Source organism: Heptranchias perlo, chromosome 10, assembly GCF_035084215.1.
Source record: "Heptranchias perlo isolate sHepPer1 chromosome 10, sHepPer1.hap1, whole genome shotgun sequence".
NCBI lineage: Eukaryota > Metazoa > Chordata > Chondrichthyes > Hexanchiformes > Hexanchidae > Heptranchias > Heptranchias perlo.
The window spans coordinates 40,338,117-40,356,695 of record NC_090334.1 but is presented as its reverse complement, the minus strand read 5'-3'; positions in this window follow the sequence as shown (position 1 = coordinate 40,356,695).

Here is an 18,579-nt window from a genome sequence, read left to right as displayed (position 1 = left end):
CCATTTTCACTGTCACAGAATTTCTGTCCAATGTCATTCTTTTGTAATTATGCATTTTAAAAAGCTCATAATAATGGTAATTACAGCATAATAGATAATGCATTATGCTCCAGTAATCAATTGTAAAAAAAACCTTGTAAAATCTTTCCCATAGTAAAAAAAGTAGCCTGGTTTTTTTTTACTTAAAATTACAGAGCCAAAATATATTAATGTTGACGTGACTTAGTACAGTCTAAAAGCTTGAAACAAACAGCAAGGAAGATCACTAAACCCTTTTTTCACCACTGATACATAAACTGACAAATGCTGGGAGAGAGTTCATGAGAATAAAGATACATTTTACTCTCCCCTTTTATGATATCATCTGATCCTTTTGATTAGATATAGCTTTCTACCTCCCAGGTATTGCTTCTTTTATATATAGCATATATACTCTATTTAAGCAGATTACTGTAACGGACAATTGTATGATATTGGCCAGTAATATAAACAACTTGTAAAGAGAATTTTCAGGCAACCCCTATTGCTGAAACAGCTTGCGATAAAAACTGTGTGGTGCCGCCATATTGGCTGCCAGTAAATTGCACATTGCACCTTTGGGGAGGGTGTATCTAAAATTCAGGTGTGTGGGGCCAGCAGCCCTCAAAGCATTTTCCAACCGTTGGATCGAAAATGACACAAGGTCTGTTGACTTCCACATCCAAATTCCTGGTTTGCACTCCCAAAGCACGTAGCTCCATGTCTGGAGTGTGAATTTATAAAATCTCCCCTTATTTGTTCAAAGATACATGATCTCCCTATCTCTCTAAATCGCCTGCTGCCCTACAACCGTCTAAGAACTCTGAATTCCTCCAACTTTGGCCTCTTGCGCCATCCTCACTTCCTTCGCACCACCATTGATGGCTGGGCCTTCAGCTGCCTAAGCCCTAAACTCTGATATGCCATCCCTAAACCTCACCACCTCCTTTAAGACCCTCATTAAAACTACCTCTTTGACCAATCTTTTAATCACCCCCTCATTGTCACCCATCCCCCAAATCTCCTTTGGTTTGATGTCAATTTTTGTCTGATTACGTTCCGGTGAAGCGCAGTGGGACATTTTCCTATGTTAAAAGTGCTATATAAATGCAAGTTGTTATTGCACTCACCAGGTAGGTTGGGTTAAAATCAGGGCCACACTCATTGAAGTTGAAAACAAATCTCTGTTTAAAGATTTGCCATATAGCTGTAGTATCATAGTAGGTACAGCACAGGAGGAGGCCATTTGGCCCATCAAGCCTGGGCCAGCTCTTTGAAAGAGCTATCCAATTAATCCCATTCCCCAGCTCTTTCCCCATAGCCCTGTAAATTTTTTCCCTTCAAGTATTTGTCTAATTCCCTTTTAAAAGTTACTATTGAATCTGCTTCCACCACCCTTTCAGACAGTGCATTCCTAATCATTACAACTCGCTGCGTTAAAAAGTGTTTCCTCATGTCACCTCTGGCTCTTTTACCAATCACTGTAAATCTGTGTCCTCAGGTTACCGACCCTTCTGCCACTGGAAACAGTTTCTTCTTATTTACTCTGTCAAAACGATACATGATTTTGAACACCTCTATCAAATCTCCCTTAACCTTCTCTGTTCTAAAGAAGAACAACCCCTATTGCTGAAACAGCTTGCGATAAAAACAGTGTGGTGCCGCCACATCTCCAGTCTTTCCACATAACTGAAGTCCCTCATCCCTGGTACCATTCTAGTAAATCTCTTCTGCACCCCCCAAAAGGCCTTGACATCCTTCCTAAAGTGTGGTGCACAGAATTAAACACAGGACTCCAGCTGAGGCCTAACCGGTGTTTTATAAAGGCTTAGCATAACTTCTTTGCTTTTGTACTCTATGCCTCTATTTATAAATTGTAAACAATTTTACAACACCAAGTTATAGTCCAGCAATTTTATTTTAAATTCACAAGCTTTCGGAGGCTTCCTCCTTCGTCAGGTAAATGTTACCTGACGAAGGAGGAAACATTTACCTGACGAAGGAGGAAGCCTCCGAAAGCTTGTGAATTTAAAATAAAATTGCTGGACTATAACTTGGTGTTGTAAAATTGTTTACAATTGTCAACCCCAGTCCATCACCGGCATCTCCACATCATGTCTATTTATAAAGCCCAGGATCTCATATGCTTTAACAGCCTTCTCAACTTGTCCTGCCACCTTCAAAGATTTGTGTACATGCACCCCCAGGTCTCTGTTCCTGCACCCCCTTTAAAATTGTACCATTTAGTTTATATTGCCTCTCCTCATTCTTCCTACCAAAATGCATCACTTCACACTTCTCTGCGTTAAATTTCCTCTGCCTATGTCCTCCTGATGTCTGTTACTATCCTTTACATTGTTTACTACATTTCTGAGTTTCGTGTCATCTGTAAACTTTGAAATTATACCCGCCATACCCAAGTCCAGGTTATATATATATATATATATATCTCAAAAAAGAGCAGCGGTCCTAATACTAATTCCTGGGTAACACCACTGTATACTTCCCTCCAGTCTGAAAAACAACCGTTCACTACTCTCTATTTTCTACTTTCTGTTCCCCAGCAAGTTTTGTATCCACGCTGCCACTGTCCCTTTAATTCGATGGGCTTTAATTTTGCTAACGAGTCTATTATGTGGTACCTCCCATTGTTCAGTTACTGTTCTGCCAGCCAATTTTTGTTTCCAATCCACTTGGGCAAGATCCCTTTTTAACTCACTGAAATTTGCCCTCCTCCAGTTAAGCATTTTCACATTTGATTATTACTTGTCCTTTTCCATAACTATTCTCAACCTAATGGTATTATGTTCAGTGTTCCCCAAATTCTCCCCTCCTAAAACATTCTTCACCTGCCCCACTTCATTTCTCAGAATTACAGCATTGTTTCCAGTTGCTTGAGCTCAAGTTGAGGGTTTCTGAGTTTGAGGGGCGGCTGTGGTCATTGCAGAGCATAAGGGAGATTGAAGGTTTCCTGGATCGTACATTCCAGGAGGTAGTCACAGCGAGTTCAGGGTATCAATTGGGTGGCCATCTGAAAGGGTTGGAAGAGGCAGGCAGTGCAGGAATCTTCTGGGGTTGTGGCACTCTCAAACCGGTATTCAGCATTGAATATCAGTGAGGGTGATGACTCCTCGAAGGAGTGCAGTCCTGAGCATGGCACCGTGGGGCAAAGGACTGCACAGGGGATCACAGTGAAGTGTAGAAATGCAGTAGTCATAAGCGATTCGATAGTCCGGGGACAGACAGGCATTTCTGTGACCGCCAAAGTGAGTCCCGCATGGTATGATGCCTTCCTGGTGCAAAGGTAAAGGACATCACTGATAGGGTGCAGAACATTTTGCGGGGAGAAAGGGAACAGCCACAAGTCATGGTCCATGTGGGTACCAACAACATAGCAAAGGAAAGGGATGAGGTCCTGCGGTCAGAGTTTCAGGAGCTAGGGAGGAAGTTAAAAAGCAGGACCTCAAAAGGTAGTAATCTCTAAATTACTCCCGGTGCCACACGCTAGTGAGAGCAGAAATAGAACGATAAGGCAGGTTAATGCATGGCTAGAGACATGGCATAAGAGGGAGGGCTTCAGTTTCTTGGGGCATTGGGACCTGTTCAAGATGGACAGGTTGCATCTCAACGGAGCTGGGACCCAGTGTCCTCATAGGGAGTTTCACTAGTGCTGTGGGGGAGGATTGAAACTAATTTGGCAGGGGGATGGACACTGGGCAGTAGCATTAGAAAGGAGAAACAAAGTGCACAAAAGATTGGGAGAGACAGATAGCAAGAAATAGTACAGTATTAGGTGGGATCAGACTAGGAGAGACTACAAGAGGGTCTAAGATAGGTTTAAAGTATGTAAATGTACAAAGTGTGGTAAATAAGGTTGGTGAGCTGTGGGCACAAATAGCAACATGGGAATATGATGTAGTTGCTCAAAAAAGGGCAGGATTGGGTACTAAATATTCCTGGATACAAGGTGTTCAGGAAAGATAAGGAAAGAAAAATGGAGCGGGTGGTGTGGCAGTATTGATTAAGGAGAATATTGCAGTGCTGGAGAGAAAGGAAGTCCTTGAGGGGTCAAAGACAGAATCTATTTGGTTAAAGCTAAGGAACAATAGAGGCACCATTACACTGCTGGGTGTATGGGAAGGATATAGAGGAGCAAATTTGCAGGGAAATTACAGCGAGGTGCAAGAACTATAGAGTAGTGATAATGGGGGACTTCAACTAATATAGACTGGAATAGTAATAGTGTAAAGGGCAAAGAGGGGGAGGAATTTCTGAAGTGTGTTCAGGAGAACTTTCTTGATCAGTATGTTTCCAGCCCAACAAGGAAGGAGGCATTGCTGGATGTAATTCTGGGGAATGAAGTGGGGCAAGTGTCAATGGGGGAACATTTAGGGAACAGTGATCTTAGTATCATAAGGTTTAGATTAGTTATGGAAAAGGACAAGAAGCAATCTATTTTCAAAAGGTGCCACACGAACCCTTGTTACGCAAGATAAGGGCTCATGGGGTTGGGGGTAATATATTACCATAGAGGATTGGTAAATGGATAGAAAACTGAGAGTAGGAATATATGGGTCATTTTCTGGTTGCAGGCTGTTACTAGTGGGGTGTTGCAAGGATCAGTGCTGGAGCCTCAGCTATTTACAATCTATATTAATGACTTAGATGAAGGGACCGAGTGTAATATATCCAAATTTGCTGACTCTACAAAGCTAGGTGGGAAAGTAAGCTGTGAAGAGGACACAAAGAGTCTACAAAGGGATATAGAAAGGTTAAGTGAGTGGGCAAGAAGGTGGCAGATGGAGTATAATGTGGGGAAATGCGAGGTTATTCATAGAATCATAGAAAGGTTATAGCACGGAAGGAGGCCATTCGGCCCATCGAGTCCACGCCGGCTGTATGCACGAGCAATCCAGCTAGTCTCACTCCCCCGCCCTATCCCCGTAGCCCTGCACATTTTTTTGTTTCAAGTACATATCCAGTTCCCATTTGAAGGCCATGATTGAATCTGCCTCCACCACTCCCTTGGGCAGTGCATTCCAGATTCTAACCACTCGCTGTGTAAAAAAAAAGTTTTCCTCATGTCACCTTTGGTTTTTTTGCCGATCACCTTAAATCGATGCCCTCTGGTTCTTGACCCTTCCGCCAATGGGAACAGTTTCTCTCTATCTACTCTGTCGAGACCCTTCATGATTTTGAATACCTCTGTCAAATCTCCTCTCAACCTTCTCTGTTCCAAGGAGAACAATCCCAATATCCCCAGTCTATCCATGTAATTTAAATCCCTCATCCCTGGAATCGTTCCAGTAAATCTTTTCTGCACCCTCTCTAAGGCCTTCACATCCTTCCTAAAGTGTGGTGCCCAGAACTGGACACAATACTCCAGTTGTGGTTGAACCAGTGTTTTATAAAGGTTCATCATGACTTCCTTGCTTTTGTACTCTATGCCTCTATTTATAAAGCCTAGGATCCTGTATGCTTTTTTAGCCACTTTCTCAACCTGCCCTGCCACCTTCAATGATTTGTGCACATATACCCCCAGATCCCTCTGTTCCTCTACCCCATTTAGAATTGTGCCCTCCAGTTTATATTGCCTCTCCTCATTTTTCTGCGTTAAACTTCATCTGCCACGTGTCCGCCTATGTCACCAGAACGTTTATCCTCCTCACTGCTCATTTCCCTTCCAAATTTTGTGTCATCTGCAAATTTTGAAATTGTGCCCTCAACTCCCAAGTCCAAGTTATTAATATATATCAAGAAAAGCAGTGGTCCCATCACCGACCCCTGGGGAACACCACTAAACACCTCCCTCCAGTCTGAAAAACAACCGTTCACTACTACTCTCTGTTTCCTCTTGTTCAGCCAATTCTGTATCCATGTTGCTATTGCCCCCTTTATTCCATGGGCCGCAATCTTAATAGCAAGCCTACCATGTGGCACTTTATCAAACGCTTTTTGAAAATCCATATACACATCACTGCATTGCTCTCATCTACCCTCTCTGTTACCTCATCAAAAAACTCTATCAAGTTGGTTAAACACGATTTGTGTTTAACAAATCCGTGCTGGCTTCCCCTAATCAATCCATCCTCATCCAAGTAACTGTTAATTCTGTCTCAGATTATCGTTTCTTTTCTTTCTTTTTTGGTGGTGGGGAAACTTTCGGAAACAATAACGATATTCACTTTGGTAGGAAGAATAGAAAAACAAAATTTTTTTTTTTTTTTTTAAAAGGGTGAGAAACTCTTAAATGTTGGTGTTCAGAGGGATTTGGGTGTCCTTGTACACAAAGTTAACATGCAGGTACAGCAAGCAATTAGGAAGGCAAATAGTATGTTGGCTTTATTGCAAGGGGAGTGGAGTACAAGAGTAAGGAAGTCTTGTTGCAATTGTACAAGGCTTTGATGAGACCTCACCTGGAGTACTGTGTACAGTTTTGGTCTCCTTAGCTATGGAAGGATATACTTGCCTTGGAAGCAATGCAACAAAGGTTCACTAGATTGATTCTTGGGATGAGAGGGTTGTCCTATGAGGAGAGAGTGCGTAGAATGGGCCTATACTCTCTGGAGTTTAGAAGAATGAGAGGTGGTCTCATTGAAACATAAAAGATTCTGAAGGCTTGACAGGGTACATGCTGAGAGGCTGCTTTCCTTGGCTGGAGAGTCTTGAACTAGGGGGCATAGTCTTAGGATAAGGAGTAGGGCATTTAGGACGGACATAAGGAGAAATTTCTTCACTCATGAGGCTTGTGAATTTTTGGAATTCTCTACCCCATAGGGCTGTGGATGCTGAGTCATTGAATATATTCAAGGCTGAGAGCGATAGATTTTTGGACACTAAGGGGATCAAGGGATATGGGGATTGGGCAGGAAAGTGGAGTTGAGGTCGAAGATCAGCCATGATTTATTGAATGGCGGAGCAGGCTCGAGGGGCCTACTCCTGCTCCTATTTCTTATGTTCTTATAGTAAAAATACTTAATTGGAAGAGGACCAATTTCAGTGGGTTGAGGACGGATCTGGTCCAGGCAAATTGGAATCAAAGATTGGTAGGCAAAACTTTAATCTAACAATGGGCGGCCTTTAAAGAGGAGAGTGTTCAGGTACAGTTCAGACAACCAAAGCCAGAGCTCCCTGGATGACGAAAGAGACAGAGAGCAAAATGAAGCAGGAAAAGGGGGCGTATGACAGATGTCAGGTTGATAACACAAGTGAGAACCAGACTGAATGTAGAAAGTACAGAGAAGAAATGAAAAAGTAAATAAGGGGGGGGGCAATGAGAGGGTATGAGAATAGACTGGCAGCTAACATAAAAGGGAATCCAAAAGTCTTCTATAGGCATGTAAATAATAAACGGGTAGCAAGGAGGGGGGGGGGGTGAGGGCGATTAGGGACTGATTATGGAGGCAGAGGGCATGGCTGAAGTACTAAATGAATACTTTGCATCTGTCCTTGCCAAGGAAGAAGATGCTGCCAAAGTCACAGTTAAAGAGGAGGTAATTGAACTAATGTATAGGCTAAAAATTGATAAAGAGGTACCAGAAAGGCAAGCTGTACTTAAAGTAGATAAGTCAACCTGGGATGCATCCTAGGTTGCTAAGGGAGGTTTGGGTGGAAATTGCAGAGGTGCTGGTCATAATCTTCCAATCCTACTTAGATATGGAGGTGGTGCCAGAGGATTGGAGAATTGCAAATATAACCACCCTTGTTCAAAAAAGGGTGTAAGGATCAAACCAGCAACTACAGGCCAGTCAGTTTAACCTCGGTGGTGGGGAAGCTTAAGAAATGATAATCCAGGACAAAATTAATAGCCATTTGGACAAGTGTGGATTAATAAAGGAAAGCCAGCATGGATTTGTTAAAGGCAAATCATGTTAAACTAACTTGATTGAGTTTTTTGCTGAGGTAACAGAGAGGGTTGATAAGGGCAATGCGGTTGAGGTTGTGTTTATGGACTTTTAAAAGGCATTTGATAAAGTGCCACATAATAAGCTTGTCAGCAAGATTGAAGCCCATGAAATAAGAGTGGTCGTGGCATCATGAATACAAAATTGATTAAGTAATAGGAAACAGAGGGTAGTGGTGAGCAGTTGTTTTTTGGACTGGACGAAGGTCATAATAGTGGTGTTCCCCAGGGTTTGGTACCAGGGCCACTGCTTTTTTTGATATCTATTAATGACTTGGACTTGGGTGTACACGGCGCAATTTCAAAATTTACAGATGACACAAAACTTGGAAGTGTAGTAAACAGTGAGGAGGATAGTGATAGACTTCAAGAGGATATAGACAGGCTGGTGGAATGGACGGACACATGGCAGATGAAATTTAACACAGAGAAGAATGAGGCGAGGTGAGGCAATGGTACAATTCTAAATGGTACAATTCTAAAGGGGGTATAGGAACAGGGAGACCTTGGGCTATATGTGCACAAATCTTTGAAGGTGGCAGGACAGGTTCAGAAAGCGGTTAAAAAAGCATACTAGGCTTTATAAATAGAGGCATAAGGCTCGATTTTCAAACCAAAGTGAAGTGCGTTGGGGGCTGAGAAAATCCTTAGTGGTAAGGAAGCCGGCTCCAACCTGCCGACTTCAGTGTCTCACACAGACGTATCTACGTGCGTGCGTGCTTCTGGAATGCGGAAGTCCAGCCGGCAATTAAAGCCGGCAGGCTGATATTTAAAGCACTTATTAACGTCTTTGAACCTGTTGAAGGTGTTAATTTCACGGTGATTGAGGCTGGGGACCAATTTTCATTCAGCCTCAGCGTGTATGCTGTGCTGTGGGAAACACTCCATGTTGTAGAAGATGTGTTTCATCCGGCAGCCATTTGGACATTGAAATCCCTGTTTGATAGAAGGTCAGTTATTGCAGCAGGGCACTCAGTTCTTTCACACAAACTTTTGGCTGCGAGATCTTTGTGTTTAGACCGAAAATTCTTGGTTTCCATTCAGGATTCTTCTGTTCACACATATTTACCAACTTTTCGGACCCTGTCAAACTGACACTATCAGGATGGGGGGTGCCATGGCTGCATTCACTACTGCATCAGAGGACAAACAACATCACTATCCTCGCCAGGCACAGAGTGCACTTCCGCCACTTGCAGCTCTGCAACACAGTGCTGCGCCACAGGCACCTGTACAAGAGCACAGAAGGCAACAGAGGGAGCGACATCGCAGGAGGCACTACCCCCATCAGAGGGTCTACAGACCAAGGCTCAGCTTCCTAGACCTCTGAGGAGCAGTGTATACAGAGGCTGAGAGTGAGTCGCCATGTGGTCGCAAACGCCTGCAGCCTCCTTCATGCCGAGCTGCTCCCGACTGGGCAGAGCAGCATCTCATTACCGGTCACTGTTAAAGTCACCACTGCCCTCAGCTTTTTCGCCTCAGGATCATTTCAGGGTGTCACCGGGGACATTGCCGGGGTCTCTCAGTCGTCTGCACACAAGTGCATAAGGCAGGTCACTGACGGCCTGTTTCGCAGGGCCTCGCAGTAAGTCAACTTCCCCATGGACAACCTCAGCCAGTCGGAGAGGGCAGTGGGATTCCAGTCTGTGGCTGACTTCCCACAGGTGCAGGGTGCAATTCATACAGCAATCCGATCACTTCCACATGAGCCAGGCTGTTCATCAACAGAAAGGGGTATCACGCCATCAACACTAAGCTCATTTGTGACCACCACAAAAGTTTCCTTCACTTGTGCACCAGATTCCCTGGCAGCTGCCACCATTCCTTCATTCTGAGGGAATCCAACATCCCAGGCCTCTTCCATGCACCAAATACCCAGTGTCCTGGGTGGCTCCTCGGGGACAAGGGATACCCGCTGCACACGTGGCTCATGACACCTCTGATGAACCCCATTAGCGAGCAATGGCGTCGATACAACGACAGCCACATCGCCACCAGGTCTAGAATTGAACATGCGATAGGACTGCTGAAGATGCAATTTCGCTGCCTTGATCGTTCTGGGGGAGTGCTTCAATACGCACCGAGAGTGGGTCACATTATAGTAGTGTGCTGTGTCCTGCACAACATGGCGCAACAGAGAGGGGTACTGGTTGATGAGGCTCCATCCCCTCATCCACATCTGCCATCCCCATTGAGAAGGAGCAGGTGCAGGAGGAGGAGGAGGACGACGACGAATCCATGGGCAAAGCAGCGGCTCACCTGGCTGCTCGTGAGGTCAAGGAGTCACTCATATGTGAACGGTTCTCGTAAGATCCGAAAGTGAGAAGAGTCCAGTTCTCACACCACCTGGAAAGACCAGCGCCAACACCAGTCCCCCCAGCCCCCCACCCCCTGCACAAAACAGTCCAGCAACTACACATACACCCTCTGTAAAGTTACCCACTGGGTGGCATCAAGTGTCGCCATTCATGGTGAAGCACATAAAAGTGCCCTATCACAAAAGCCAGTCAAGAATAGGCAAGACGTGGCAGCAGTGATGAGAATGATAACATTTAATGTGACTTTAACAAAAAACAAAATATAAATGAAAAACATGACAGTCTGTTAGACCCCCTGTGCATACCCTTCGTGATCACAAAATCTTAGCCTTTCTTTTCCTACCACTTCTACGTGGTGCATCCCCTGTGACTGCAGCAGAGGTAGCGGCAGGTTGCTCATGTTCATGCCCTGACTGCTTAGATGCTCTCAGCCTACGCCCTCTGGGCTTTGGAGCCCATGAGGGCCCCTCCAAAGACTGCTCCACCTGCACAGGGGCTGACTCGGCTACCTGGAGAGGAGGCAGCATTGCGGGTACTGGTTGAGGGGGGCAACAGGTGAGACATGGGAATGCTTTGAGTGGCGTCCCCACTTCCATGTCCCCTTTTGCCATCATCCTTGTGGCCGGCCCACATCACTTCTACCACCCTGCTGGACAACAGTTTGGAGAACATGTGTGATGCCTTGGAAGGCCACTTCTAAAGTATCTGGCAGCATATTTAAGGCGGCAGAATGTTGTTCACACTGAGTCCAAATGGCCTTTGTCTGGGCTTGAACGGACTCATTTGTGAGCTATGCTTGAAGCTCAATGGAGGCTCATCACAGATGTGTCATGTTGCGATGAGCATACTGAGGTGTTCAACATGCCAAGCATTGTTAACATCAATTCATGTTGTGCATGATGAATGTTAAAGTTGTGTCACCAGATGTTTGTGGGGTGCCAGTCTCGACATCCCCGACGGACAGGCACTCGAGAGTACGGCTGATCTGCAGGGCCACCTCCTCCTCAGTGTCTGTGAGGACCACTATTTGTTTTGGCCCCCCTCCAGTCCTCACCCTCTCCCATACATTTTGTGCTCTCTTCTCCTAGAAGGGGAGAAAGTACAGACGTGTGAGTGAGTGACTGAGGGTGAAGTGGCCAACCGAGGAATGCATTGCTTTGGGTTAGGCGGAACATGAAAGAGGTGCATCAGAGGGTGAGTATCAGACAGAGACATCACATTGGATCAGGATTGGGGTGAGTGGTAGTGGTGGGGTCACAAAAGGGGAGGTGAGGAAGTGAAGGTAAGTTGAGGATGAGCCTTAAGTGGGAGTGAGGAGTAATGTGATGGAGTAGCCTTGGCAATGCAGAATGAATTTGGGCGGGGGGATGGGTGATGTGGAACACAGAATGCAGGAGAATCAGTAAGTGTACGTACTTTTGCTGACCTAGTTAGGTCATTGAAACGCTTCCTGCACTGGACCCAAATGCAGTAGATGTTGCTCCTGCTGGTGACCTCCTCTGCTACCTCAAGTCAGGCCTTCCTGGTGGCAGAAGCAGGGCACTCCCTCCTATCGGCCAGGTAAAACAGTTGTCTCCTCCTCACCCCAACCACTACCACCTGAAGTGAGGCATCATTAAACCTTTGAGCAGCCTTGCCCATGTGCTGCTCCATTGTGCTGTTTTGGTCTTTGCTCCAGCAAAAGCCATTGGAGCAATGGTCCTTTAAATAGAAACAGTCCAGCTGACAGCCTGTCATGCGGGTGCGCAGTCCACCCACTGCACAGCTTTTGGACAGCAAACCCAGAAGCCCTGTTAAGGGCCACCAATTAACTCGCGATCACCTGGGGAACGGTAAGATTTTATTATCCGAGTTTGCCGTGCGCCCATTGACCCCTCCCCCTCCCCCCCGCTGCCATTTGAAAATCAAGCCCATAGAGTACAAAAGCAAGGAAATTATGTTGAACCTTTATAAAACACTGGTTCGGCCACAGCTGGAGTATTGTTTCCATTTCTGGGCATTGCACTTTAGGAAGGATGTGAAGGGCTTAGAGAGGGTGCAGAAAAGATTTACTAGAATGGTTCCAGGGATGAGGGACTTCAGTTATGTGGACTGCAGTGGTTCAAGATGGCAGCTCACCACCACCTTCTCAAGGGCAATTAGGGATGGGCAATAAATGCTGGCCTTGCCAGTGACGCCCACATCCCACGAATGAATAAAAAAGACTGGAGAAGCTGGGGTTGTTCTCCTTAGAGCAGAGGTGGTTAAATAGAGATTTGATAGAAGTGTTCAAACTCATGATGGGTTTAGATAAAGTAAATAAAGAGAAACTGTTCCCATTGACAGAAGGGTTGCGAACCAGAGAACACAGATTTAGGGTGATTGGCAAAAGAATCAAAGGCGACATGAGGAAAATCTTTTTATGCAGCGGGTAGTTATGATCTGGAATGCGCTGCCTGAAGGGGTGGTGGAAGCAGATTCAATCGTGGCTTTCAAAATTAATTGGATTAATACTTGAAAGGAAAATATTTGTAGGGGTATGGGGGAAATGGGACTAACTGGATTGCTCTTACAATGAGCTGGCATGGGCGCGATGGGCCGAATGGCCTCCTCCTGTTCTGTAACTATTCTACAATTCTGTGTTTCCTTCCTGACTGGGCTGGAAACACACTGTTCCAGAAAGTTCTCGAACATATTTCAGGAACTCCTGCCCCTCTTTGCCCTTTACACTGTTACTGTCCCAGTCTATATTGAGATAATTGAAGTCCCCCATTATCACTACCCTTATAGTTCTTGCATCTTTCTGTAATTTGCCTGCAAATGTTCTCCTATTTGGTGGCCTATAGCACACATCCAGTAGAGTAATAGTCCCTCTATTGTTCCTTAATTCTAATCACTAGATTCTGTCTTTGACCTCTCAACTACATCATCCCTTTCCAGTGCTATAACAGTTTCTTTGATCAATACTGCCACCCCCCTGCCTCCTTTCTTTCCTTCCCTATATTTTCTGAATATCTTGTAGCCATGAATATTAAATACCCAATCCTTACCTTCTTTGAGCCAGGTCTCTGTTATTGCCATTATATCATAGTCCATGTGGTGACTTGAGCCTGCAGCTCACCAACCTTATTTACCACACTACATGCATTTACACACATGCACTCCGATCTCATCTTAGATTACCTCGCATTTGCCCCCTGTCTGATCCCTCCTATTTCTGAACTATTCTTTACTCTAGTGCTATTTGTCCCTCCCAGTCCTCTGTGCACATTGTTTCTCCTCTCTTTTTGCTCCCCCTGGACTCTCCCCACAGAACTAGTTAACTTCCTCGCTAGGACTTTGGTCCCAGTTCTGTTAAGGTGCAAACCGTCCACCTTGAACAGATTTCTCCTGCCCCAGAACTGATCCCAATGCCCCCCCTCCTGCACCATTGCTGCAGCCACGCATTAAACGGTCTTATCCTACTATTCCTGTACCTATAGTGTGAGTGAAAAATAAATTATTTGCTGTTGAGTGGAGAATCTCGGAAGCTGTATGAAGTTATTTTAATCAGCATATTAACCTAATAATATAAACCAGTTTATCATCAGGTTTTTAGCCTAAAAATACCGTTTTAACTTTGATCTCAGGAAAATAAGCCTCACGCCTATAGGGGAGCTATCCCATGGCAGCGTATGCTGCCCACGCCTAATGAGGCCGGTGGTAAGACCACAGGAAATTGGTCCACAGGCCCTCATTTGTTTATTACAGCTGCAGGTGCCAGTCTCGGTCCCAGAGGTAGCTCGCCAATCCAGGGGGACACCAAGATCGTCCGGCTCAGACCTCTACCGAGGCTGTAAGTAGAGTCCGGGCGGAGGGCCAATTGGGGGGGGGGGAAAGAGCAGGGTGGGGCTGGCGAGCAGTGGCCTGCAGCAACCCATGAATTTAATGTGGAGGCGGGACAAGCTCCACAATAAGTTAATTGAAAAAGTTACAATTTACCTTTCCGGAGTTAGCTTCCAGTAGTCCCTTTAAGGAACGCTGGTTCGGCTGCCAAGCACCTGAATGGTGATGGGGGCAAAGAGCATGGGGTGAAGAAGATGTGGGAAGAAGAGAAGATGGGGGAAAGGGAAGAGGTTAGGACAGCAGATAAATGAAGCAGGAGGGGCAGAGGGAGCAGTTAGGGACCAGCACGAGGTCAAGGGAGGGAAGAGAGTGATGAAGAGGAAAGCAGAGAGATTGGGGCGTGAAGGGAAGTGGATAGGCAGAGATGTTGCAGGAGAGAAAGAAGAGAACAGCGGCTGTGGAGGGGTGAAGCGGATAGTCAAAAATAAAAAAGAAACTAAGAAAAGTGAATCAAATGAAAATAGGTCATTCATAAATTTAAAACAGCCTTACACAGCAACGGCAGCAAATAAATAAATTAAAAAGAAAGCTGGTGATGGTGGCAATAAATGAATGAAATAAATTGGAGAGAAAGTTGACAAAATGTAACTAAATAAAGATGTCGGGTTTATAAATTGAAAGGGCCCTTACACATCATCAGCATTAATTAAATAAAGATCCAGGCTTCAGTAAACAAATTTAATTAAAGATTGGGACTTTCTGGGGAATATGAATAATATAAAGATTGAGGCTATTCATGGGAAAATTAATTTTAAAAAAGATCAAGATGCTGCATCGACAGTCCACTTTTTCATTTGGTTACCACAGGCCTCTGGGGAAGAAGTGGGGAGCGACAAGGTCAAAGTACTAGGGGGCCGGGGAGGTGGACGGGCGGGCCAGCCACCAATCGGGCGGGATGGTAGGTGGATCAGTGAGCAATTGAGCCAGAACAGCAGACTGAATGGCCTAGTGGCAAGGACAGCCGTTTAACAACACTGGGAGAAATAAAGTCACAGTAGCGGTGGCAATACTGCTACCAAATAGAAGACGCTGGCAATAGGAGCAGACCCCAGGAATGGAACCCACTGTACTCAGCAAAAACAAGAGTGGGAGGAACACTTTAGCCGGCTGGTATCCTGAAAATGCGCTGCTACAGCACCGCCCTGTTGTGGACGGCAAGTACTGCAGTTAAAATTGACACAAAGGACTTGAGTTGAGTTCATTAATGGTCATGTCATGTTAGGTGGCATAACGTTACACTCACAGAATCAACAACATATGCAATATTATAAAATTAAGACCACTCACTGTTTCTTAAATGGATCACTCATTTAGAGTTTTTACAGAATAATGGACAGTTACAGAATTTAATCCTCAAAAAAATCCCAAAATATCATGTAATTAAAAACATAATTTGACTTAGTTAGTCAACCAGTGACAAAGTCAACCTGTAAATCAATGGCCCTGATACAGACGTATTGTGTGTAACATGGCATAACACCTCCATTGTTCGAAAACGGTGCATCCTTCAACTCACTGTGAGCAAAAGCATGGGGGATCTAATAGTAATTAAATAAAAGTATTTATACACCATTAAACTTGATCCTCCAGTGTCCTCTTCCTGAAAGTGACAATTATAAATGGCCCTTAAGTACTTGTTAAATAATAATGTGCTTGGATCCAGGAACACTGCAATGTTCACTGCTGTGATTTACAAAAACCATTGGATGTTTTAAAGTAGTGATTGTCCAGAAGGCAGTCTAGGAGGAACAGGCAGGCAGTGCAGGAATCCCCTGGGAGTGTGACACTCACAAACCGGAAGATGTTGACACCTCAGGGGAGTGCAGTCAGAAGCAAATCTACAGCACCGTGGGAGACTCAGCTGCACAGGAGAGCACAAGAAAAAAAGTGTAGAAATGCAGTTGCTATAGGGGATTCGATAATCAGGAGGATAGACAGGCATTTCTGCAACCACAGACATGAGTCCTGAACAGTGTGTTGCCTCCCTGGTGCCAGGGTAAAGGACATCGCTAAACAGGTGCAGGACATTCTGCGACAGGAAGGGCAACAGCCAGAAGTCATGATCCATGTTGGAACCAATGACATAATTAGGAAAAGGGTTGAGGTCTGACAGGCAGAGTTTTAGGAGCTAGGAAAAAGATTAAAGGACAGGACCTCAAAAGGTGGTAATCTCTGGATTACTCCCTGTGCCACATGCGAGTGAGTACAGAAACAGGAAGATGGTGCAGGTGAATGCGTGGCTGGAGAAGTAGTGTAAGAGGAAGGGCTTCAGATTCCTGGAGCATTGGGACCAGTTCTGGGGCAGGAAGGACCTGTACAAGCCAGACAGATTGCGCCTGAACAGGGCTGGGACCAATATCCTTGCCAAGAGGTTAATTAGTGCTGTTGGGAAGGGTTTAAACTAATTTGGCGGGGGAAGAGGGGGAAACCAGGACCTAGCAGAGGGGAGAGACAAGGTGCATAGAAAACTAGGAGGGGCAAGCAGCAATAGAATAAAGAATAGTGTAGAAAGACCAGGAATTAGATAGAGGCAGAAAACAAAACCATCAAGCATGGTGTTGGAATGCATATGTGTTAATGCGAGGAATATTACAAATAAGGTTGATGAGCTGCAGGCACAAGTTGCAACATGGGGTTATGATATAGTGGCTATAATGGAGATCTGGCTTAAACATGGACAGGAATGGGAACTAAACATTCCTGGCTACAATGTATTCAGGAGGGATAGGGAAAGAAAAAAGAAAGGAGGGGGATGACAGTATTGATCAAGGATATTATTACAGTTCTACAGAGCGACGATATACTAGGGGGTTCAAAGAGTGAATCTATTTCATTAGAGTTAAGGAACAGAAGAGGAGCTCTTACATTGTTGGGCGATTACTATAGACCCCCAAATGTTGAGAAGGAGATAGAGAAGCAAATCTGTAGGCAAATTTCGGAGAAATGTAAAATAATAGAGCAGTAATAGTGGGGGACTTCAATTACCCCAATATAGACTGGGGGAAAAATAGTGTTAAGGGCAAGGAGGATGAAGAATTCCTAAAATGTGTACAGAAGAACTTTCTTAATCGGTATGTTTCTAGCCCAACGAGGAAGGAAGCAGTGCTGGATCTAGTTCTGGGGAACGAAATAGCGCAAGTGGAGTGTGTTTCAGTGGGAGAACATCTGGGTAATAGTGATTATAATATTTTACATTACAACAGTACCTACACGTCAAAAGTGGTTAATTGGCTATAAAGCGCTTTGGGACGTCCTGAGGTCGCGAAAGATGCTATATAAATGCAAATCTTTCTTTCGTTATATAATTAGGTTTAAAGTAGTTATGGAAAGGGACAAAGAAAAATCAAAGATAAAAATACCCAACTGGAAGAGAGACAATTTCAGTGATTTAAGAGATCTCGCACAGGTGGACTGGAAACAAAGATTGGCCAGGCAAACAGTAAATGAGCAACGGCAGGCCTTCAAGGCTGAGATAGTTCGAGTACAAACCAATCATATTCCCATAAGGAGAAAAGATGGGACATCCAAAGCTAGAGCTTCCTGGGTAACAAAGGAAATACAGGTTAAAATAAAGCAGAAAAAGGTTTATAACAAATGTCAGGTATAGAATACAGTAGAAAACCAGGCAGAATACAGAGAGTGCAGGGGGGAGTTGAAAAAGGATACAAGGGCAAAGAGAGAGTATCAGAAAAGATTAGCAGGTAAAATAAAAGGGAACCTAAAACTTTTTATATGTTTATAAAATATTAAAACGATAGCAAAAAGGAATGGTGGGGCTAATTAGGGACAAAAAAGGAAATCTTCTTGTGGAGGCAAAGGGTGTGACTGAGGTACTGAATGAATACTTTGCATCTGTCTTCACAAAAGAGGATGAAGTTACTGTTGCAGTAGAGGAGGGGGAGTAGAGATATTGGCTAGGAATAAAATAGTTAGAAAGGAGGTGCTGTATAGGTTGGCACCACTCAAAGTTAACAAGGCACCGAGTCCAGATGGATCCTAGGTTGCAAAGGGAAGCAAGGGTGGAGATAGCACAAGTTCTGACCACTATCTCCTAATCCTCCTCGAATATGGGAGTGATGTCAGAAGACTGGAGGATTGCAAATGTTACACCCATGTTCAAAAAAGGGGAGGGGGATAAACTTAGTAACTACAGGCCAGTCAGTCTAAGGTCAGTGGTGTGAAAACTACCAGAGACCATTGTCAAGGACAAAATTAATTCTCATTTGGAGAAGCATGGGTTAATAAGGCAAATCATGTCTGACTAACCTGATTGAGTTCTTTGATGAAGTATCAGAGAGGGTTGATAGAGATACTGCAGTAGATATTGTATATATAGACTTTCAAAAAGCATTTGATAAAGTATCATATAACAGACTTATTCGGAAAATAGAAGGATTAAGGAGATGGTGGTAACTTGGGTACGTAATTGGCTAAGGGATATGAGGCAGAGAGTAGTGGTGAACAGATGTTTTTCTG